This window comes from Callithrix jacchus, chromosome Y (assembly GCF_049354715.1).
Source record: "Callithrix jacchus isolate 240 chromosome Y, calJac240_pri, whole genome shotgun sequence".
NCBI lineage: Eukaryota > Metazoa > Chordata > Mammalia > Primates > Cebidae > Callithrix > Callithrix jacchus.
Genome location: NC_133525.1, coordinates 4,990,444 through 5,014,458, shown reverse-complemented (window position 1 = coordinate 5,014,458; position 24,015 = coordinate 4,990,444). Strand labels below are relative to the sequence as shown.

The following is a 24,015-nucleotide window of genomic DNA, read 5'->3' as shown; positions in this document are numbered from 1 at the left end:
TCAATGGGTCCTATTGCCTTGGCTTCCCAAAGTGCTGGGAATATAGGTATGAGAATCACTTGAGGTCAGGAGTTCAAGACCAGCCTAACTAACCTGGTTAAACTCCGGCTTTACTAAAAATACAAAAATTAGCTGGGCGTGGTGGCACATGCCTGTAATCCCAGGTACTCGGGAGGCAAAGGCAAGAGAATTGCTTGAACACAGGAAGCAGAGGTTGCAGTGAACTGAGGTCACGCCACTGCACTCCAGCCTGGGCGACAGAGTGAGACTCTATCTCAAAAAAAAAAAAAAAAAAAAGTAAAATAATAACATCTCTGGCAGGCTGAGGTAGGTGGATCACGAGGTCAGGAGTTTGTGACCAGCCTGGCTAACATAGTGAAACCCTGCCTGTACTAAAAATACAAAAGTTAGCTGGTGGTTGTTGCATGTGCCTGTAATCCCAGCTACTCAGGAGGCTGAGGCAGGAGAATCTCTTGAACCTGGGAAGAGGAGGTTCCAGTGAGCCAGATCATGCCACTGCATTCCAGCCTGGGCGACAGAGCGAGACTCCATCTCAAAAAAATAGAACATGGTTATTTTCTGATGATATGCTAAACAAGGGGTGGGTTTTTCATGACTGGGTGGACAGAGTGAGCCTCTAAAAATAAATTAGTAACATAATTTAACATCTCTGACCCCGGTACAGTTAAGGAACGAGTTTGTAATAGAAAGACGAACTACAAAAATCCACATGCATTGGAACACTGGGCAAGAGACTATGCGACCACACGTGGGTCCAGGGGAGGTGGCTGCCTGTAGACATGGCTGAAGCTACGGATGCCGTCAGGATGAAGCATTCAGGGGTGAATGCCGTCAGCCTCTTACACCTTATCCTGTTTGCCCCAAAGTGCCTGCTACTCACCCCACGGAGCCTACGCCCAGAGCAAGCTGGCCCTCGTCCTCTTCACCTACCACCTGCAGCGGCTGCTGGTGGCCACGGGGAGCCACGTGACGGCCAATGTTGTGGACCCCGGCGTGGTCGACACAGACTACAGACATGTAGTCTGGTGAAGAAGCTTCTCAGCTGGCTGCTTTTCAAAGTAAGGCGCTTCAGCTTCTGTGCTTTCATGGCTACACCTAAAGCTGTTTACAGGAAATAGGAACTCCCCATGCAGACCCCAAGACAGGGTTCTTGGATCTCAGGGAGTCTGCAGTGCAAAATGAAAGCAAGTTTATCAAGAAAATAATATGTTGGGCAGGGTGACTCATGCCTGTCATCCCAGCACTTTGGGAGGCGAAGATGGGTGGATCATGAGGTCAGGAGTTCGAGAGCAGCCTGGCCAGCATGGTAAAACCCCATCTCTGCTAAAAAATACAAAAATTAGCTAAGTGTGGTGGCAGGTGCCTGTAAGCCCAGCTATTCAGGAGGCTGAGGCAGAGAATTGCTTGAACCCAGGAGGTAGAGGTTGCAGTGAGCCGAGATCCCATTACTGCACTTGAGTCTGGGTGACAGAGCAAGACTCCTCAAAAAGAAAGAAAAAAGATAAAATAAGTGAATAAAGAATGGTGATTCCATAGACAGAGCAGCCCTGAGGGCAGCTGGTTGCCCATTTTTATGGTTATTCCTTGATGATATGCTAAATAAGGGGTGGGTTTTTCATGCCTCCCCTTTCTAGACCATGCAGGGTGGCTTCCTGACGTTGCCACGGCGTTTACAAACTATCATGGCTCTGGTGAGAGTGTCGCAGTGAGGATGACTGGAGGTCCCTCTTGTCACCATCTTGGTGCTGCTGGGTTCTGGCCGGCTCCGTTACTGCAGGCTGTTTTGTCAGCAGGGTCTTTGTGACCTGTATCTTGTGCTGACCCCTTATCTCATCGTCTACCTTAGAATGCCTTCACCATCTGGGAATGGAGCCCAGTAGGGCTCAGCCTCAGTTTACCCAGCCCCTACTGAAGATGGAGTCACTCTGGTTCATACACCTCTGACACAGCCACTTCCAGGCAGCATGTGTGGGGTGCTGGGTGCATAGATTCAGGGATTTGTTTCTACATTCTCACCCCAAAACCCTGATTGTCTGCAAGCTTGGTAGGTGACCCCATGTCACTGCGTAGTGGCCATAAATGAATCTTCTTAGGAGATGCAGACCCTTTGTCGATGCTGTGGTAGGGCCAACGGAAAAACGTCCTCCTTTGCCCTCCAAAGGTTTGCCGAAAAATCAACTCACAAAATACAGTTTCCTTTATTCCAAGATGAATAAAGGAAAGGTCACAAAAACGTATTCTCATATGCGGAGGAGAAAGACAGAGGGATTGCCCCGTCACACTGGGGGTATGTACTCTTCTTTTTAGGGGACAGGGAGTGGGGAATTGGGGTGAATTTAGGGGAACGGTAAATGGTTTTGAAGGGAAGTGAATGGGTTGGAAGCATGTACAGTGGTCCGTGACACAGGCGGTTGAACCACAGAACAGACAGTGGTTTCTGAGGCATTTGTACACAGCTGTTGACAGATGCCGTCTTCCCTCCAGCGATACGGGTTCAGAAACGCAGGGAAGGGGTCCCAGGTCCTTCCTCCTCCTTTGGTGGGTCCGGACATTGGGGAATTTCAGAGAAGAGCTTTACCCTGTGCCTTGGGAGACACAGAAATCAAGGGGGTGTCAAGATCACTACCTGTGGCTGTCTGTCCTGCAGACCTTAACTTAGTGATGGATGAATAAAGTACATTGACACACAGATACTATATTTTGGCCAATTCAACCGAGGGACTGGTTGGCTTACAGACTCCTTGGAGAATTCTGTAAAGACATAGCCACCGGCTCCAACCAGCCACTGAGACTTGCATTTATCCAGTACAGTTTAGCTGGCACATGCTTGAGTACAGACCAGCAGAGGTTAAAGATCGAAGGACAGGTTCTGATGCCCAAAGCAAACACCCTTAGTGGGTAACATCTCAGGTTCACCTCCCCGCCATTGAGAGGCCATCCAGCTCAAAGGTTAGTTTTAAGACCACATGCGGCCGGACATGGTGGCTCACGCTTGCAATCCCAGCACTTTGGGAGGCCGAGGCTGGCGGATCATGAGGTCAAGAGACCGAGACCATCCTGGCCAACATGGTGAAACCCCGTCTCTACTAAAAATACAAAAATTTGCTGGGCATGGTGGCACACGCCTGAGGTCCCAGCTACTTGGGTGGCTGAGGTGGAAGAATCACTTGAACCCACGAGGCAGAGGTTGCAGTGAGCCGAGATTGCACCATTGCACTCCAGCCTGGTGACAGAGCAAGACTCCATCTCAATAAAACAAAACAAAACAAAACACATGAGTAAACAAGCTAGCTAAGTAAACTACTCACATTCCTTTCTATTTGTGCCCCAATTGAGACTTTCATCACCACATGCACAGGTCTGTCCTGCAGACCCTGACTTAATGACAGGTGAATGAAATACACTCCCACACCCATTCGGTGATGAGAATGGGCTACGGATGGTCCTGAACTGCTTTCCAAGGGCAATTGCAGCTAATCGACTACCACTGGCTGCTCCTCCTCACATTTATTCAGTATTGATTTAATAACAGAGGTTCCAAGTCAACATGTTTGTAGATAATTACCACGGTTAGAAGAATGCTTTTATGAATTATTAAAGTTTTTGGTTCTTGGGCCCAGAATAATCACCATTAATGGGTGATTCAATTTCGACCTGCCCCTGAGAGGACCATCCAGCAGAAAGTTTACATGAGTAAACACGGTAGAGCCAAAAGGACGTGGGATAAACAAAGTTAACTGGGGAAGCTTTTATTGTCTGTAATGTCTTTTCCCATGACGTAAAGCTCTAATATCTGAACTGGCTGCCTTCAGCACGTTCTTCAGCCTTCTGTTTACAATGGCAAACACTTGGAACCAACCCAAATGCCCATCAAGGATAGACTGGATAAAGAAAATGTGGCACAGAGACACCATGGAATAGTATGCAGCCATCAAAAAGGATGAGTTTATGTCCTTTGCAGGAACATGGGTGAAACTACAAACCATCATTCTCATCAAACTGACACAAGAACAGAAAACCAAACACCGCATGTTCTCACTCATAAGTGGGTGTTGAACAATGAGAACTCAGGGACACAGGGAGGGGAGCATCACACATTGTGGCCTGTTGGGGGGTAGGTGGGTTAGGGGAGGGATAGCAGCGCATGGGGGAGTTGCGGAGGGAGACCATTAGGAGAAATACATAATGTAGATGACGGGGGGGATGGATGCAGCAAACCACCATGGCACGTGTATATCTATGTAACAATCCTGCATGATCTCCAGTGTACCCCAGAACTTAAAGCATAATTTTAAAAAATGAAAAAAAGAAACCCTTCGGCCTTCCAAAAGGTTCAAGACTATAATCTTAAAACATTCCCTAATATTTCCCTAATATTTTGCCAGACACCTCGAGTGAATCCCAACACCTAATCTCTCTGGCTTCTGCCAAGAGACTCTGGCTGCCTTCAGCCAGGAACTACGGAAAAAAACCCTTAGGCCTTTCCTTCCAAAAGGATTCCAGACTATATTCTATAATGTTTTCTACTATTTCTCCCTTAATATTTTTGCCACCACCCTGAGTGAATTCACACAGAGGGACAGGTCAGAGAGGTGTTGAAACCCCATTTCTACTAAAAATACAAAAAATTAGCCAGTGTGGTGGTGGGTGTATGTGATTCCAGCTACTCAGGAAGCTGAGGCAGAAGACTCACTGGAACCAGCGAGGTGGAGGTTGCAGTGAGCCAAGGTTGTGCCACTGCATTCCAGCCTGGGCAGTAAAGCCTTGTCCTTCAGTTGAGCAGGACAAAGCATCAGACTTTGGGGTGTTTGGTGTTTTAAGACCCAGCAATTGAGTGGCTCTCATTTCTGCAGTGATCTTTGCTGCCCTGATACATTATCTTCTTACTCAGGGCAACGACTCATATCCCAGCTATTCCCTTCCATTTTTTGGATGTTGTTCTTTTGTTTGTTTTTGAGACGGAGTCTTGCTCTGTCATCTAGGCTGGAGTGCAGTGGCGTGATCTTGGCTCACTGCAACCTCCACCTCCTGGGTTCAAGCTTTCTTTTCTTTTTTCTCCCTCCCCCTCTCCCCTCTCCCCTCTCCTCCTTTCCCCTCCCTTCCCCTCCCCTGCCCTCCTCCTCTCCTCTCTTTTCCCTTCCTTCCCTCCTTCCTTCCTTTTCTCCCTTCCTTCCTTTCTTCCTTCCCTCCCTCCCTCCCTCCCTTCCTTTCTTTTCCCTCCGTCCCTCCCTCCCTCCCTCCCTCCCTCCCTCCCTCTCTTCCTTCCTTCCTTTCTTTTCCCTCCATCCCTCCCTCCCTTCCTCCTCCCTCCCTCCCTCCCTCCCTCCCTCCCTTCCTTCCTTCTTCCCTCCCTTCCTTCCTTCCTTCCTTTTCTCCCTCCCTTCCTTCCTCCCTCCCTCCCTTCCTCCCTTCCTTCCTTCCTTTCTTTTCCCTTCGTTCCTCCCTTCCTCCCTCCCTTCCTCCCTTCCTTCCTTCCCTCCTTCCTTCCTTTTCTCCCTCCCTTCCTCCCTTCCTTCCTTCCCTCCTTTCTTCCTTTTCTCCCTCCCTCCCTCCCTCCCTCCCTCCCTCCCTCCCTCCCTCCCTTCCTTCCTCCCTTCCTCCCTCCCTTCCTCCCTGCCTCCCTTCCTTCCTTCCTTTCTTTTCCCTCCATCCCTCCCTTCCTTCTTTTCTTCCTTCTCTGACAGAGTTTTGCTCTCGTCACTCAGGCTGGAATGCAGTGGTGCTGTCTCGGCTCACTACAACGTCCAACTCCCAGGTTCAAGCAATTCTGCCTCAGCCTCCCAAGTAGCTGGGATTACAGGCATGTCCCACCATGCCTGGCTAGTTTATGTATTTTTAGTAAAGACAGGGTTTCACCACGTTGGCCAGGCTGGTCTTGAACTCCTGACCTCAAATGATCTGCCCACCTTGGTCTCCCAAAGTGCTAGGATGACAGTCAACAGTCACGGTGCCCGTCCCCATTGAGGTCTTCTGCAGTGATATTTCTCTGGGAGCTATGGATTTGTTTTCTTTCCTGTCTATCTCAAGCTGGGATACTGAAGTTTTCATCATTTGTTTACAAGAGAAAAGAAAGAACCTTGAGAATTTCTTCTGTTTTCCCCATTACATTGCAGAACCGTCTAAGTGTCATTTTTTAAAGTGTCTGCTTTTGAAACACTGCCACAGTTCGCCTTGGAAACCGCGCGGGCCGGGGAATTTTCGGAAGAGCGATTCTCACTCAGCTTTCAACATTTCTCGAACATGTATTGCTTTGTTGAAGTTTCTGCCTCTTTGTGAGTCAGTTGAGCCTGCTTTTCTCTTTAGATAACTGCTCCATCACGGTTTGGGGTTAATGAGCGTGCCTACAAATTCCCTTTTCTTCCCATTGGACTGCCTGCCTTTGCTCTCGGTTTCATCTCAAAGTCTCTTACAGAATCAGCTGTTCTTTGAATCTCTAATTCCTTAAGCAAAGAAATTTCAAAATATTAGTTTTTTGGGTTTTTTTTTTTTTTTTTTTTTTTTTTTGAGACGGAGTTTCACTATTGTTTTCCAGGCTGGAGTGCAGTGGTGCAATCTCGGCTCACCACAACCTCTGCCTCCCAGGGTCAAGCGATTCTCCTGCCTCAGCCTCCTGAGTAGCTGGGACAACAGGTGTGTGCAACCACGCCTGGCTGATTTTGGTATTGTTAGTAGAGATGGGGTTTCACCATGTTGACCAGGCTGGTCTTGAACTCCTAACTGCAGGTGATCCACCTCCCTGTGCCTCCCGAACTGCTTGGATTACAGGCGTGAGTCACCTCACTTGGCTTTTTCTTTTTTTCTGCCTCTGAATACGCCTCGTCTGATCTGAAGCAGAGTTAACTCTGGTTAGTGTTTAGATGAGGCATCATCTGGGAAAACCTGGGTGATTTCTACTCTATTCCATTTTATTTTATTTTATTTTATATTGAAACAGAGTTTCACTCTGTCGCCCAGGCTGGAGTGCAGTGGCACAAATCTGAGGACAGCATTTGCTTTCTTTTTTCTTTTAAATTTTTTCTAGGCTAGGTCTTGCTCTGCATCCCTGGCTGCAGCATATGTTTTTACACAGACGGTATCTCACTCTTCACTCAGGATGCTCTTAGGCTCTGGGATTATGACTCAGTCACTTGCTGAAGCCTCAAAATCCTGGTTTTAGGCGATTCTCCCACCTCGGCCTCCCAGAGTGCTGGGATTACAGGCACAAGCCACCGTCACTGGCCTTGATTTTATTTTTCTTCTAAATATTCAACAACCAAAGTGGAATTCTAGCCACATGAGTCATTCTTTAATCCTTTGATCAACGTCTGCAAATTTGGATTAAAAACAACCATGGGGCATTGCTTGAGTCATAGTGCCTTTATATAAAAGAAAACATGACGGAAACTTTAAAATTATAAAGCAGAAGAATACACATTAGCATGGAAATGAAATACAAATGATGTAAGAATCTTAAAGAAAAGTCTGTGCAGCAGTGGTAGCTCTGATGCTGCATTTATAAAGATAATTCTGTATTGCTGTGTCAGAATTGTTTCCTAGTGTGTATGCATGCATTGTATATTAACACTTGGAAGACCAGCCAGGCACGGCGTCTCATGCCAGTGATCCCAGCACTTTGGGAGGCCAAGGTGGGCGGATCACTTGAGATCAGTAGTTCGAGACCAGCCTGGCCAACGTGGTGAAACCCCATCTCTACTAAAAATACAAAAAATCAGCCGGGCATGGTGATGCGTGCCTGTAATCCCAGCTACTCAGGAGGCTGAGGCAGGAGAATCGCTTGAACTAGTGAGTCAGAGATTGCAGTGAGTCAAGATTGTACCATTGCACTCCAGCCTGGGCAACAAAAGTGAAACTCCATCTCAACAAAACAAAATAAAATAAAAAGACTCGGAGGACCTGCCTAGTAGACCCTGGGGAGAATCTGTGTGATGTACAAGTCTTTGTGTTCCTTCTTTTCTTTTTGGAGACAGAGTCTCGCTCTGTTTCCCAGACTGGAGTGCAATGGCACAATCTTGGCTCACTGCAACCTCTGCCTTCTGAGTTCAAGCAATTCTCCTGCCTCAGCCTCCTGAGTAGTTGGGACTACAGGAGCACACCACCACAATCAACTAATTATTGTATTTTTAGTAGAGATCATCTCACCAGCTGGCTTATTTATTTATTGATAAGTAATGGGTCTACTTCTGATAGTGGTAATGTGATTCACTGATCTCTTCTAAGAAACTGGAATTCAGAGGAAGTAGTCTAGTGCAAGAGGCAGACCCAGGAGATAGACTGAGTCGTGTATTCTACAGATGTCCACATCCTAATCTCCATTTTCTGGACAGAATAATGTCCCCAAAGATGTCCATGTCCTAATTCCCATATGTCAGACAGAATAATGGCCCCAGAGATGTCCACGTCTGAATCCCCATATGGGAGACAGAATAATGGCCCCAAAGATGTCCACATCCTAATCCCCATGTGGAAGACAGAATAATGGTCCCAAAGATGTCCACATCCTAATCCCCATGTGGAAGACAGAATAATGGCCCCAAAGATGTCCACATCCTAATCCTCATGTGGGAGACAGAATAATGGCCCCAAAGATGTCCACATCCTAATCCCCATGTGGGAGACAGAATAATGGCCCCAATGTTGTCCACATCCTGATCCCCACAGTTTGTCAACAGGGGACTTCCTTGACAATGGGAGGTTTTAAAAGCGGATCTCGGGGCACAGTGCAGGCTGGCTACGTGGCTGTGCTGTGCAGTGATGTTGCCTGGGCTTTTAATGTAACCACCACCCAAACAGTGTACATCATACCCATTTGGTAATTGGGGACTTTGCAGATTTGCTTAAATTGGAGATCTTGGGATGGGGACATCGTGTGCTCTCATCATAAGTAGGAGAAAGGAAAATCAGAGCCACAGAAAGAAAAGTCAGAAGCTGAGGCGACACAGCTCCTGTCTTTCAAGACGCAGTAAGAGGCCAGGCACCAACAGGAACAGACCTCAGAAGCTGGGCAAGGCAAGGAAAAGGGTTTTTCCTGGAACCCTCCAGAAGGAACCGGCCCTGCTGACACCACAGTTTCACCCCAGTGACATCCAGCTTTTGCTTTCTAACCTCTAGAACTTTAAGAGGACACACGTGTGCTGTTTTAACCCATCGAGCGTGTGCTGGCTTGTTAGAAAGCCACAGGACATGCATGCACACCCTTGACATGAGTCTTAGCTAAGGGCATGGTTTCACTGGTCCTTTGGGGCTGGAGGCGGTGTACTGGAAGAAGAGGAGACTGTTTTTGCAAAGCCTAAAGTGTGCTTGACTGGTTGGATATGGAAAGGAGTAGAGATTTTTTGTTTCTGATTCAGGTCATTTGAAGGAATGATAGTGTCTGTCCAAGAGATGGAGAAATGGGGAAATGCCCCAGTGGGGACTTGGGAAAGGTTGACTTTGAGGGGTCTCTACATGGATACACCCACAGTGCTACCATGAATGTGCATCTGCAAAAGAGAGGAGAATGGGGATGGAGACTGCAGCTTCAAATATGGAGGCAGGGAGGGAGGTGCAGAATGCATGTACATGGATACAGCTGTGTGCATGGATCCGAGCTGTGTGCATGGGTGAAGGCAGGCAGGGAGGTGCAGAATGCATGTACATGGATACAGCTGTGTGCATGGATCAGAGCTGTATGCGTGGGTAGAGTAAGGCAGGGAGGTGCAGAATGCATGTACATGGATACAGCTGTATGCATGGATCAGAGCTGTGTGCGTGGGTAGAGTAAGGCAGGGAGGTGCAGAATGCATGTACGTGGGTCTACCTGTGTGCATGGATGAGAGCTGTGTGCATGGGTGAAGGCAGGCAGGGAGATGCAGAACGCATGTACATGGATACAGCTGTGTGCATGGATCAGAGCTGTGAGCGTGGGTGAAGGCAGGCAGGGAGGTGCAGGATGCACCTACATGGATACAGGTGTGTGCATGGATCAAAGCTGTGAATGTGGGTGAAGGCAGGCAGGGAGGTGCAGAATGCATGGACATGGGTCTAGCTGTGTGCAGGGGTCAGAGCTGTGTGCATGGGTGGAGGCAGGCAAGGAGGTGCAGAATGCATGTACATGGATACAGCTGTGTGCATGGATCCGAGCTGTGTGCATGGGTGAAGGCAGGCAGGGAGGTGCAGAATGCATGTACATGGATACAGCTGTGTGTATGGATCCGAGCTGTGTGCGTGGGTGGAGGCAGGCAGGGAGGTTCAGAATGCATGTACATGGAACCAGCTGTGTGCATGGATCCGAGCTGTGCACATAGGTGAAGGCAGGCAGGGAGGTGCAGAATGCATGTACATGGATACAGCTGTGTGCATGGATCCAAGCTGTGTGCATGGGTGAAGGCAGGCGGAGAGGTGCAGAATGCATGTACATGGATACTGCTGTGTGCGTGGGTGGAGGCAGGAAGAGAGGTGCTGAATGCATGTGCATGGGTCTAGCTGTGTGCATGGATCAGAGCTGTGTGCATGGGTGGAGGCAGGGAGGGGGGTGCTGAATGCATGTGCATGGGTCTAGCTGTGTGCATGGATCAGAGCTGTGTGCATGGGTGGAGGCAGGGAGGGGGGGTGCTGAATGCATGTGCATGGGTCTAGCTGTGTGCATGGATCAGAGCTGTGTGCATGGGTGGAGGCAGGGAGGGGGTGCTGAATGCATGTGCATGGGTCTAGCTGTGTGCATGGATCAGCGCTGTGTGCATGGGTGGAGGCAGGGAGGCGGGTGCTGAATGCATGCTCATGGAGACAGCCGTGTGCATGGATCAGTGCTCATGATACGAAAGCAGAGAAAGAAGGGTGATGGTGAGAATAGGGTCCCTGAAGAACCAGGATGTGGGGACCTCTTGCAGCTACTGCGCTCTCCGCTCCTTCCCGCCATGCCTCTCATTTTTCTACTTTAATTCTGGGTAATAATATCGAGTAAGATTGTTGTGAGCTTTGCTGACAGAATCTATGGAAAGCATTTGCATGGCTGTGAAGCCGTATGTAATTATGTAATTAGGAGCCATTCATTCCTCTCTGACTACATTGCTTCTGGCTGTATTTCATGTGCTTGAAACTCCATCCTCTGTGCTGTTTTCCATGTGTTTCACCTTGTTTCTTTCCTGCACTTGTGCCTGACCATCCACCCACTGCCCATGCCTGTGGGAAGGTCCAAGGTAGCACGGATTATTTCCAAGAGTGTCTTCCCTTGCCCCAAGAGCGGGCAGTATGTGGGTGAGCATTTAACAAACATTCACCGGACTGAAAGAAGTTGAAATGGTTCCTGTAGCTTGCAGTTCAACAGTACGTAGGACTGAACAGTGGCTTTATGCAGATTTTACTACATTTCTGCACCATCTCCCTGGACCTCCAGCGGGCATCTGGCACTTCAAAGGTTCCCTTTCCTTTCAACACATGCACACCTGTGTTTATTGTGACACTATTCACAATAGCAAAGACCTGGAACCAACCCCAATGCCCATCAATGATAGATTGGATAAAGAAAATGTGGCACATACACACCAGGGAATACTATGTAGCCATAAAAAAGGATGAGTTGGTGTTCTTTGCAGGAACATGGATGAAGCTGGAAGCCATCATTCTCAGCAAACTGACACAGGAACAGAAAACCAAACACCACATGTTCTCACTGTAAGTGGGAGTTGAACAGTGAGAACACATGGACACAGGGAGGGGTACATCACATACTGGGGCCTGGGAGGCTGGAGGGTAGGAGGATAGGGGAGGGAGAGCAGGGGTGGGGGGATTGGGGAGGGCTAACATTAGGAGAAATACCTAATGTAGCTGATGTGGGGATGGATGCAGAAAACCACCATGGCACATGTATACCTGTGTAACAAACCTGCATAATCTGCACATGGACCCCAGAACTTAAAGTATAATAAATAATTTTTTTAAAAAAGGGAACTCACTGCATTCTTGGAACTGAGCTCACCTTCTGTCCTCTTGCCAGTCTCTTAGGATTGTCATTTTTTTTTAAAGCTGTAGCTAGAACAGGATGTGTTATTTAAGCCACAGGGAGCATGATTTACACAACCGTGTTGTGTATTCACAAGGCAACTTTCATTTCCCTGCAGAAGCCCCCACCAGGGAAGCGCACTCCATCATTCTGAGAATGTGTGGGAGACAGCGCCTGTCACTCACAGCTGCAGAGGGGTGGGTCATTAAATTCTGCCGGGAACCGGCAGCTCCTTGGTCTAGACAAGAGCTTGACTGGATAGGGAGTGTTTAGTCTTTGTGGGCGGCCTCTAGTCTCTTTGGCATATTTCTTTCTTTTTCTAAAAAAATTTATTTATTATACTTTTAAGTTCTGGGGCAGATGTGCAGAGCGTGCCGGATTGTTACATAGGTCTACACGTGCCATGGTGGTTTGCTGCCTCCATCCCCACTTCATCTACATTAGGTATTTCTCCTAATGCTATCCCTCCCCAATCCCCTCACCCCCTGCTATCCCTCATCTAGCCCCCCAACCCCCAACAGGCCCCGGTGTGTGATGCTCCCCTCCCTATGTCCATGTGTTCTAATTGTTCAACTGCCACTCATGAGTGAGAACATGTGGAGTTTTTTTGTGTGTTCTTGTGTCCATTTGCTGAGAATGATGGTTTCCAGCTTCATCCATGTCCCTGCAAAGGACATAAACTCATCCCTTTTTATGGCTGCATAGTATTCCATGGTGTCTGTGTGCCACATTTTCTTTGTCCAGTCTACGATCAGTGGGCATTTGGCTTGGTTCCAAGTCTTTGCTATTGTAAACAATGCTACAGTAAGCATACGTGTGTATGTGTCTTTATAATAGGATGATTTATAACCCTTTGTGTATATACCCAGTTATGGGATTGCTGGGTCAAATGGTATTTCTAGTTCTAGATCCTAGATCCTTGAGGAATCGTTTTTTTGTTTCTGTTTTTGTTTTTTTTGGAGATAGAGTTTCACTCTTTTTGCTGAGGCTGGAGTGTACTGGCCCAACCTTGGCTCGCTGCATCCTCCGCCTCCCGGGTTCAAGCCATTGTCTCGCCATATGCATGGGTCTAGCTGTGTGCATGAAGGAAGGCAGGGAGGGAGTTGCTGAATGCATGTGCGTGGAGCCAGCTGTGTGCATGGACCAGGGATGCATGCTTGGCTGAGATGCAGGTTTTTGCATGGCTCAGGGCTGTGTGCATGGGTGAAGACAGGGAGGGAGGTGCTGAATACATGTGCATGGATCTAGCTGTGTGCATGGATCAGGGCTGTGTGCTGAAGTGATTCTCCTGCCTCAGCCTCCCAGGTAGATGGGATTACAAGTACCTGCCACCACACCCAGCTAATTTTTTTTTTTTTTTTTTTTTTTTTTTGGATTTTCAGTAGAGACAGAGTTCCCCATTTTGGCCAGGCTGGTCTCAAACTCCTAACCTCAGCTGATCCACCCACCTCAGCCTTCCAGAGTGCTGGGATTACAGACTTGGGCTCCCACACCCGGCCTCTCTTTCAATTGTTTAACAGCACTTTAAGAATCTAAAAACCATTCTTAGCCAACAGCCTATACAGAAACAGGTACACGCTGAATTTTGCCTATAGGGTATGGTTTCCAAAGCCACATAGGAAGCCAGAATTAGTGACGCTTCCAGCGTGACCTCTGAGACCAGCAGCCTCTGTGAGCTCATTGAAAATACAGATTCTCAGGCCTCCTAACACCTGTCAAGTCGGAACACCAGGGTTGCAGCTGTTTTCACAAGATCTCTGGCCAATTCTGTTGTGTGCTAAGTGTGAGGACCCCTGACAGGACTGCAGGGGACGGAGCCCCAGCTCTGGGCATGGGGAGGAAAGAAGCTCACTCTCTTGACTGGGTGCAGTGGCTCACACCTGTAATCCCAGCACTTTGGGAGCTCAAGGCACACACATCACAGGGTCAAGAGGTCAAGACCATCCTGGCCAACATGGTGAAACCCCCTCTCTACTAAAAATACAAAAATCAGCTGGGTATGGTGATGGGTGCCTGTACTGCCAGCTACTCTGGAGGCTGAGGCAGGAGAATCGCTTCAACCTCGGAGGTGGAGGTTGCAGTGAGCCGAGATTGTGCCACTGCACTCCAGCCTGGGCAACAGCATGAGACTGAGTCTCAAAAGAAAGAGGAGGAGGGGTAGTGGGAGGGGAGGGGAGGGGAGGGGAGGGGAGGAGTGGGGGAGGGGGAGGAGAGGGAGAGGGGCCGTTAGCTCTCAGTAATTCCATATGAATTCTCCGTAGAAATCCTGAAGGAAGTTGTGTTGCTTTAGCTTATGTTGTCATTGCTGTTTTTTAAACAAGTGAATAAAAGTTCACTCAGGACTCCCCAGACTCACCCAACTGAACAAGAGTAATTTAGATTCAGAGTAAGAGTTGGAGAAACAGAGCAGTATAGTGTGACACTTGTCTAGTTTTTTAGGAAACTTGGGATTATACCGGAAATTGACGGTAGAGGGGCAGAGAGAGAGAGGAGGAGGAGGGAGGGAAGAGAGAAAGAGACAAAGGAAGAGGAGGAGGAAGAAGAGAAAGAGGGAGGAAAGGATGAGAAAGACTGAAGAAGGAGAAAGAAAAAGAGAAGGAGGATAAGGGAGAAAACAGGAGGAGGAAAAGGAGAAGGAGGAACAAGTGGGACAAGGAGAAAAGATGGAGGAAGAAGAGAAAGAAGAAAATGAAGAGGAAGAAGGGAGTGAGAGAGGGAGAGAAGGATAGAAAGAGAAAAAGGTGACAGAGAAGGAAGAAGTGAAGGAGGACAACAAGTAGATGAAGGAGGAGGAAAAAGAAGAATAATGAAAAGGAAGAACCGGAGAAAAAAATGAGGAAGAGGAAGGGAGAGAGGGATAGAGAGAGGAATACAGAATAAGGGGAAGAGAGGAAGGAGGAGATGAAGGAGGTATTAGAAAAAATACGATGAGAAAGAGAGAAAGGAAAAGGAGGTAGAGGAAGGGAGAGAGAGAAAAACAGGAGATGGAGGAGGAAGTGCAGGAGGAAGAGAAAGAGGGAGAAAAGGATGAGGAAGAGAAGGAGGAGAAAGAAAAAGGAGGATAAGGGAGAAAACAAGGAGGAGGATAAGCAGAAGAAGGAGGAAGAAGTGGGACAAGGAGAAAAGATGGAGGAAGAAGAGAAAGAGAAGAATAGAGAGAAAGAGGAAGAGTAGGAGGAGGAAGAAGGGAGTGAGAGAGAGGGAGAGAAGGAGGCAGGTCCTCTGCAGCTCAGAGGTGATGTCACCTGCATCAGTTCTTGCTACACGGCGGAAACGCCAGGGAAGTCACAGAACTGGGATCTCGACTTGCTGCAACCTCAAAGTCCCAGGTCCCAGCGATGCTCCTGGTTCAGACTCCGGAGGACCCGGGACCAGAGGCGTGCACCACACCCGGCTGCTTTTCTGTATTTTGGCAGAGATGGCTTTCACCCTGTTGGACAGGATGGTCTTGATCTCCTGACCTCGTGATCTGCCCACCTAGCCTCCCTAAGTGCTGGGACTGCAGTCATGAGCCAGTGCACCCGGCCTCTTCTTTTCATCCCTTTCTTCCTCCCTTCCTCCTGCCTCTCTCCCTTTTTTCTTTCCCTCTCTTTCTTGTTCCTCCTTCCTTTCTTCTCCCCTCCTTCTCTCTTTCCCCACTCTCCTTTCTTCTCTTTCCTTTCTCTCTCCTTCCTTCCTTTCTTCTCTCATTTTTCTCTCCTTCATTCCTTCTCTCTTTTCTTGCTCTCTGTTTCATTCCCTTCTTACTGCCTCCCTCCCTCCCTCTGTCCTTCCTTCCCTTCTTTTTTCCTTGTTTCCTTCATTCTTTCCTTTCTCCTGATTTCTTCCTTCTTACTCTTTTTCTTTCTCTTTCTTCCCTCTATTGATTTTTTTTCTTCCTCTATCTTTCTCCTTCCCCTTTACTCAGCCCTTCACTGACCTTTGAACACCCAAAAGCAATGTGCTCTGACCCAGCCCATAGCCCATGACACTGAGTTGCTCTAAGCAGGTGCAGGATTCTGTGCAGACACATCCGTCCCCTCCCTGCCTGGTTCTCAGCACAGCCTGGCAGGGACAGGTGTGGGTGCAGGTGCAGTGTGCTCCAGGTGCACTTTCCGGACAGACATTTTCATGATGTCAGGAAGGACAGGGCCTGCCTTTGCAGGGAACACCGAGGCCTGCCTTGCCAGCAGGAGCAAGGCTGACTGCAGTCCTTCTTATTCTGCGGCAGCTCTGACAAGTCCCAGACCTCACATCACCCTCTAACCAAAGTGACTCTGAGGATGACGGAGACGCTTTGCTGCCTCCCCTCCTGTCACGCTCTCTGTGCTGCCCTAACACAAGAAATTGCAGCCATGGTCTGAGTGGCATTTTCTCTTGTTTCTTTGTTGTTTTGAGACGGAGTTTCGCTCTTGTTACCCAGGCTGGAATGCCATGGTGCGATCTCGGCTCACTGCAACCTCCGCCTCCTGGGTTCAGGCAATTCTCCTGCCTCAGCCTCCCGAATAGCTGGGATTACAGGCACGCGCCACCGTGCCCAGCTAAATTTTTTTTTTTTTTGTATTTTTAGTAGAGACATGGTTTCACCATGTTGACCAGGATGGTCTTGATCTCTTGACCTCGTGATCCACCCGCCTCGGCCTCCCAAAGTGCTGGGATTACAGGTGTGAGCCACCGCGCCCAACCATATTTTTTTTTTTTTTTTTTTTTTTTTTTTTAAAAACAGAGTCTCACTTTGTCGCCCAGGCTGGACTACAATGGCGCGATCTCAGCTCATTGCAAGTTCTGCCTCCCAGGTGTGGGCTGTGCTAGGCAACGTCTTGAAGCTTACATATGTGACATTTGAGGCCAGGGCATGGGAGAATACTGAGTCACTGTGTGTGTGTTATTTGTGCATGGGTGCGAAACTCCCGGACTCTGAAAACAGGACGGGGAGTGGAGCGTGTGGAACACAAAAAGCAGCCTCCTAAGAATGCAATTTGAGTGTGGATGAGGTCACAGGTGCCTCAGCAGCCCACCTCAAGTGACCATCTAGTGGACATTCATAGTTAACAGAAGCCCTTTCAATAAATACTTGGTGTATTGCAAATTTCTGCACGTTGATTTTCTATCCTAAGACTTTGCTGAAGCTGCTTATCAGTTTCAGGACACTTTGGGCCGAGACGATGGGGTCTTCTAAATAGACAATCACGTCATCTGCAAATAGTGACAATATGGCTGCTGCTTCTCCTGGTTGAATACCCTTTATTTCTTTTTCTTTCCTGATTGCTGTGGCTAGAACTTCCTATCGAATAGGAGTGGTAAGAGAGGGCATCCCTGTCTTGTGCCAGATTTCAAAGGGAATGCTTCCAGTTTTTACCCGTCTTACACAAGAACAGAAACCAAACACCACATGTTATCAGTCATAGGCAGGTGTTGAACAATTAGAACACGTGAACACAAGGATGGGAGCATCAGACACTGTGGACAATTGGGGGGGCTAGAGGAGGGACAGCCGGGGATAGGGAGGGTGGGGAGGGATAACATGGGGAGAAATACCAGATGTGGGTGATGGGGGAATGCAGGCAGCAAACCACCTTGCCATATGTGTACCTATGCAACAATCCTGCATGATCTGCACATGTACCCCAGAACCTAAAGTACAATAAAAAATAAATAAATAAATAAATATTCGGCAGACAGATGCTGGGGCGGAGTCTCTCAGAAGAGCTACCCCCAGCCCCGCTCAGCTGGAACTGTCTGAGTTCTTCATTCTTGGGGTTCACCACAAGCTATAAGCTCCGCCTCCCAGGTTCCAGCAACTCTCCTGCCCCAGCCTCCTGAGTAGCTGGGACTACAGGTGCCTGCCACCACACCCAGCTAATTTTTGTATTTTTGGTAGAGAGGGGTTTCACCATGTTGGCCAGGATGGTCTCCATCTCTTGACCTCGTGATCCGCACGCCTTGACCTCGCAAAGTGCTGGGATTACAGGTGTGAGCCACCACACCCGGCCAGTCTGAGTGTTTTCTTGGGGTAAAAATGTCACAAAGGTCTGTGCCTTCCAAGGTCTGCTTTGCAGAATGTGGCGTCTCTGGCAGGAACCTGGCGTTCATGAACAGTCCCCTGAACGGGGAGGGCTCTGCTTGCAATAGACTCGTGTGGCAGACAGAGTGAGCTGTGCAAGGAACAGGAAACTGACATGACTGCGGAGAGGAACCCCAGTCATTGCTCCTGCACCTGAAATATTTCCCCTCCCTGACTCTTGAGGTAGCGGATACATGTGGGTATAATCGCCTGTTTCCCAGTAAAGAGGTTTTCTTGACATAAGCACACGGCAGCCTGTGCCTATCACAGTCAGCAGACTAGAAGTCACCTGGGCTTTGTCTCAATCTGCCGGGCCACCGTCATGAAGTCCCATAGACTGGGTGGCTTATAAACAACAGGCATTGATTCTCCCACAGTCCTGGAGGCTGGAGGTCTGAGATCCAGGTGTGGGCAGGGCTGGCCCCTCCTGAGGCCTCTCTCCTGGGCTTGTAGACACCGTCTTCTCCCCATGTCTTCACAAGGTCATCCCTCTGTGTCTGTGTCCTCACCTTGTCTTCTGTTGATATCTCTTAGTCCATTTCAGGCTGCTGTCACAGAACACCATAGACTGGGTGGCTTAGAAACAGAAGACGTTGATTCTTTCACAGTCCTGGAGGCTGGAGGTCTGAGATCCAAGTGTGGGCTGTGCCGGCTCCTCCCTGAGGACTCTCTCCTGGTCTTATAGCTGCCAGCTTCTTCCTGCATCCTCACAGGGTCGTCCTCCTGTGTGTGTCTGTGTCACCTCCTCTTCTTGTGAGACATCTTAGTCCATTTCAGGTTGCTCTCTCAGAATACTGTACACCAGGCAACTTAAAAACAGACATTGATTTTCCCACAGTCCTGGAGGCTGGAAGTCTGAGATACAGCTGTAGGCATGTAAATGAATGTGTGCATGGGAGCATGTATGTATATGAATGAGTGTGTGCATATGAATGTGTACATCTGTCTGTTTGCATGTAAATGAGTGCGTGAGCATCTGTGCATGTGAATATATGCATGTGAATGAGTGTATGGGAGTATCTGTGCATGTGGATGTGTGCATGTGAATGTGTGAGCATGTGTTGAGTGCATGTGTGCATGTATGCACATGAATAAATGTGTGAATGTGAGCACATGGGGATGTGTGCATGAGCATGAGCATGTGTGCATGTGAATGAGTGTATGCGAGCTTATGTGCAGATGAGTGTGTGCATGTGAATGAGTGTGTGCATGTATGTATGCACACAAATGTGTGAATGAGTGTATGTGAGCATATGTGGATGTGTGCATGTGAATGAGCGTGAGCATGTGTGCATGTGAATGTGTGTGCATGTGAATGAGCATGTGATGAGTGCATGTGAGCACATATGCACATGAATGAATGTGTGTGTGTGAATGAATGTGTGAGTCTGCATGTGCAGGTGAGTGCATACACATGACTATGCATCCATATGTGTGAATATGTATTTCTGTGCATGTGAGCATGGAGTGTATATGAATGTATGTTTGCATGTCAGCATGTGAGGATGTGCACGTGAATGTGTGTATGTGTGAATTTCTTACAGAAAAAAAAATCCTCAAATAGAAGTTCATCAAGTCATCCCCTCTGTGCCCCCAGAAATAGCAACATCTTCAGCACAATGTGCTGTCTTCTGTAAATTCCACGCTGATTTTCAACATCCTGCAGGTGGTATCTTGTCCCCTTAAATAGTGCTACTCATGCCACAACTCAATATGCATAGTCAAAGAACTCTTAGATAAGAGGAGTTTTCCAAATATGGTGGAAACCAGAGACCCCCGAGATGTAGCCCACAGGGGAGTTACAAGAGGAAGCCTCCCTTCAGAGAGTGCTGAGAGTATTCCACAGTGTCAGGGAACCCAGGAGCAGTTACAGCTGCATCTGGAGGACACAAGGGTCTCTCTGGATGGAGGCGTTGTACCACATGGTCAAAGCACAGGTGACATAGTTGGGTCCTGAGCCCCTGGATCCTCATTATGAACGATGGCAGACTACAACAGAAACTTGCTCCAGGAGCTGATTAAAGGATTTGTTTGCAAAGAAGGCACAGCACTAAATGTAAAACGAGGTGGGTGAGCGTCTCAGGCACCCGTTGAAGCGTAAACGCTGAGTTCTGTGCACCCGGAGCTGCGGTCTCTCCTGGGCATGCAGGGTGGCCCCATCCGGCCTCTCTGATCACTGTGTCCACAGCAGCAGTGTGGGAAGGTCGCCATGCTGGACTCAGAGCCACAGTACCTGCTGACCCTGCCTGTGTGGAAGTGGCCCGGCCCCCAGAAGACCCCTGTATTTTCCAGCTACAAGCTGATGAGGAAGGAAGAAGAATCCTGGCTTTGGGGGCAGATCTTGCCTGGAAATTCGGCAGAACTTAGCTGCAAAAGAGAGAAGCACAAAGCAGATGCATAAAACCTCTTCCTGCATTAAAGGCTGCCCCAGAGAAAGACCTTCAAACAGCTTGGTTGGCTTCATTCGACCCCCGCCTTCCCTCTTTCTTGCCGCCTCCTCTGTTCTTTCCTTCTTCCCTTCCTCTTTTTAACCTTTTCACCTTTACTTTTGGTCTTTAGATGCCCAGGGCAAGATAGAACACTGCAGAACCCAAGCCATGGGTTCCTGTATCTGCCCCTGAGGTGTTTTCTTTTCTTTTCTTTCTTTTTTTTTCTTTTTTTTTGGAGACAGAGTCTTGCTCTGTCACCCAGCCCAGAGTGCAGTGGCACGATCTTGGTTCACTGCAACCTCCACCTCCTGGGTTCAAGGGATTCTCCTGCCTCAGCCTCCTGAGTAGCTGGGACTACAGCCTGCAAACAACAGACATTGATTGCTCACAGTTCTGCAGGCCGGGAGTTCAAGATCAAGGCATGGAAGACTCCATGTCTCTCAGGGACCTGCTTCCTGATTCATAGACCAGATTCAGCCACCACTGCCAGCTAATTTTTGTATTTATAGTAGAGACAGGCATTCTCTGTGTTGGACAGGATGGTCTCGATCCCTTGACCTTGTGATCCACCCTCCTTGGCCTCCCAAGGTGCTGGGATTACAGGTGTGAGCCACCATGTGCAACTCGAGATGTTTTCAGATACAATCTCTGTGTTTATCTCTTTTCATGCTCTAATAAAGACGTGTCCATGACTGCATCAGTTTTCAAATGAAAGAGATTTAATGGACTCACAGTTCCATAGGGCTGGGGATGCCTTGTAACCATGGCAGAAGGCGAAGGAGGAGCAAAGGCATGTCTTACAAGGCGGCCGGTAAGAGACAGTGTGTGAAGGGGAGCTCCCCTTTATAAAACCATCAGATCTCTGGGTGCAGTGATGCATGCCTGTAGTCCCAGCTACTCAGGAGGCTGAGGTGGGAGGATCACTTGAGCCCAGGAGTCCTGTGCTGTACTGCGCTGTGCCTATTGGGTGTCCACACTAAGTTTGGCATCAATATGGTGACCTCGCAGGAGCGCGGGACCAACAAGTTGCCTAAGGAGGTATGAACCAGCCCAGGTTGGAAATGGGGCAGGACAAAACTCCCGTGCTGATCAGTGGTGGGATCGTGCCTGTGAATAGCCACTGCATGCCAGGCTGGGCAACAGAGTGACACCCCATCTCTAAAGAAAGAAAAAAGACACATTGGCATTTTGGGAGCTCCAAGTCAAGACGAGATTTGGGTGGGGACACAGCCAGCCGTATCAGACTCCAAATACCCTGGGATACTTTGGCTTTTGAAGAAAACGTCCAGGCACCGCAAGGTGATTTCCAGATGGAAAATTATGTAGGTCGGTCCATTTCCTTTTACACAGCAGAAGAACAGAGGCAAGAGTCAGTGAGAAATGATCACAGGAGTTCCATAGCTCTGTCCGTCTGCTGGGGTCCAGTCTTCCTGTTCCCATCACTTCAAACACAGAGGATAGCTTGGTGGGCACACTGCATTCTCTGTTACGGCTCTCTGTGCCATGCTGGCCGCTTAAGTCAGCACCAGGAGGCAGTGAACTGAGAGCATCAGAATTTCTGAAGTCAGTGGGTCTCACAGGCCACTGCACGCAATCTGGGGGAGGGCATGTTCCTGAGCTCTCATCAGTGCCTGCTTTCGCCATGTTGCTCAGACTCGTCGTGAACCCCTGGACTCAAGCAGTCCTCCTTCCTTGGTCTCCCAGAGCACCGGGATTACAGGCATGAGCGGTCACAGTGCCAGGGACACTGCTGAGGGGTGAAATCAATGTGGGCAAAATGACCACCACTCCCAGAAAACTCCAGAGAACATAACCAAGGTAATGTCTGCTCTTTATTCCTGATTCTGTAAGGAGGAGGAGCTCCTAAACCTCTTGCAATTTCACGAAGGCTAGCAATGCCCTGATTATACAATGAGGTGACTCCTGCTGCTTCCTAGATGTCCTCGAGGTAGGCTGGCCACCAGAAACACCAACCATGTCATTGGGGGAGTGGAATTTGGGGACAGCCTGACCTCCAGGGAGGAAAGAGGGACTGGAGGTTGAATCTGATTATGGGGGCAATAACTTAATCAGTCATACCTATGCAATGAGACTCCAGGATAAACTCTGGACTTCAGATGTCTTAGTCTGCTTGCATTGCCATCACAAAACACCATGGCCTGGGCAGCCTGCACACAGCACACATTGATGGTTCACAGTTCTGCAGGCTGGGAGTTCAAGATCAAGACATGGCAGATTCCGTGTCTGGCAGGGACATGCCTCCTGGTTCACAGATGCTGACTTCGGTCTCTGTTCTCCCATGGTGGATACATTGACCAGATTCCCAGAAGCTGATTACAAGAGATAGGCTCCTGCAACGTCTTCATCATGACACTAAGACGTTAAGAGGGGGCTGTGCTGGTTTCTGGGCTACTGTATCCTAACCGTGAAGGCTCTCATATTCCACCACTTCTAACTCCTCCGAGAGTCCCCCATTTCTTCCATCCCGCTAACCACGATCAAAGGCCAGCTCCCACCACAGAAAACCGGGGTGTGGTGTGTTCCGAGATTATCGCCTGCCACGATGGTAAAATCCGCAGTCTTTGCAACATGTCGTTCTGTGTCTCAGGTTCTTTTTTGAACCGTGTGTTTTCCAAGAAGCGTATGATCACAGACCTCACATGCCTCAGTTCTCCATGTGGCATACCTTGCTCAATGGAAACCAAGAACCTTTTTTGATGTTAGGAAGTTTCATCTAATTGCTAGTGTTTATTAGGTACAGAGGCAACATGCTCACTCATCTGCTTCTGATCAATTAATAGGCACTTTGTTCCAATAAAGAGCGAGTGAGTTAAAGGTGTACATCACGGATTTGAACATGCGTCTGCCTAGTGAGATGGATTAACCCATCACTGAAATGCAAACCACTTGGGAGTGTGACTCTCAGTGCCTGTTCCAGAGAAACCCAGCAGCAGAGAAGCTGGGCTTAGAAGCATATTACCCAACCTCACTTTCTCTGCACGATTCTCAGTGCAGCTCGTCAGTATATTCCACCTCTCCCTGAAGCATCCCTGGGAGTCCTGAGAATCCTCTTTCCTGTTCAGAATTTTTGTTTCTTTTTTTTTATTTTTATTTTAGATTCTGGGGTACATGTGCAGATCATGCAGGATTGCTGCATAGGTACATACATAGCAAGGTGGTTTGCTGCCACCATCCCCCCATCACCTATATCTGGCATTTTTCCCCATGTTATTTGTCCCCAACCTCTCCACCCCATGCCATCCCTCCCATAGCCCCCCCAAGAGATCCCAGTGTGTGGTGCTCCCCTCCCTTGTCCCTGTGTTCTCATTGTTCAGCACTCACCTATGAGTGAGAACATCTGGTGTTTGCTTTTCTGTTCTTGTGTAGGTTTGCTGAGAATGATGGTTTCTAGGTTCATCCATGTCCCTAAAAAGGACATGAACTCATCATTTTTTATGGCTGCATAGTATTCCATGGTGTATATGTGCCACATTTTCCCCATCCAGTCTATTGTTGATGGGCATTTGAAATTTGACTCATGTTAC

The 24,015-nt window shown here is 48.5% G+C and overlaps 1 pseudogene across 1 annotated transcript in view; it reads left to right on the top strand.

Moving 5' to 3' along the window:
* The window catches only part of LOC128930738 (polyprenol dehydrogenase-like), a 200,792-nt pseudogene that overhangs the window by 176,261 nt on the left and 516 nt on the right, over positions 1 to 24,015 (top strand). The window contains exon 6 of the transcript XR_013531948.1: positions 886 to 1,079. The product of XR_013531948.1 is annotated as a polyprenol dehydrogenase-like (transcript). The remainder of the gene's footprint in view (positions 1 to 885; positions 1,080 to 24,015) is intronic.